Source organism: Octopus bimaculoides, chromosome 7, assembly GCF_001194135.2.
Source record: "Octopus bimaculoides isolate UCB-OBI-ISO-001 chromosome 7, ASM119413v2, whole genome shotgun sequence".
NCBI lineage: Eukaryota > Metazoa > Mollusca > Cephalopoda > Octopoda > Octopodidae > Octopus > Octopus bimaculoides.
In genome coordinates this window covers 1,811,381-1,812,125 of record NC_068987.1, presented here as the reverse complement: position 1 = coordinate 1,812,125, position 745 = coordinate 1,811,381, and the positions used below count along the sequence as shown (strand labels likewise).

General features: G+C 40.0%; 1 protein-coding gene across 1 annotated transcript in view; it reads right to left on the bottom strand.

Annotated features, from left to right (window-relative positions):
- LOC106872790 (uncharacterized) overlaps window positions 1-745 on the bottom strand; it is a 108,979-nt gene that overhangs the window by 42,710 nt on the left and 65,524 nt on the right. The window lies entirely within an intron of this gene.

Genomic DNA, 745 nt, shown 5'->3' with positions numbered 1-745 from the left:
TCTTCTTCTTCTTCTTCTCCTTCTTCTTCTTCGTCGTCTGTAAACTCTAGAATTCAAGCTGTTGTCTTGTTAGTCGCAGAATCTTTATTGCAACCAAACAACCCATAATATGATTACTCAAACATTTTAAACATCCGCGATTTTCGTCCGCTTCTTTAATTGAATGACTTAATATCATCGACATATTTCTTGTTAACCTACTGTCACCTGATCTCTTATTTCCTCCCCTCCTCCTCCTCCTCCTCCTCCTCCTACTTCTTTCTCTTCCGCCTCCTTCTTCTCCTCCTCCTAGCATTCCTTATGGTAATGTAAGTGGGATCCGATCGCAACGTTGCTGTATCTCATTATTGTTCCTGTAATGCTATTTTCATTGACTTTGATGTTGCTACTAATGCCCCTGATGTTGTTGTTGTTGCTGTTGTAGTTTAGCCCCAGGACAGACATTATCCAGTAGACCTATGATCAGAAATTTTCAAACGAAAAAATACCGTCTTTTCTACACGCATTGTGTATCTAGTGTTACATTAACTAATGTGTCATTCTTCCTTGTTGTTTAAGCCTGGATCAGCTCTGATCCAGTCGACTCATTTTCAATGTCTGCTCTCGGCAAAAGAGACACATAACACTATTAGCGAATTTAGACTGCACTCCACCAGGTCATGTTGCTGACAAGTTACAGCTAACACACACACACACACACACACACACACACACACACACATACACACACACTTTATATATATAT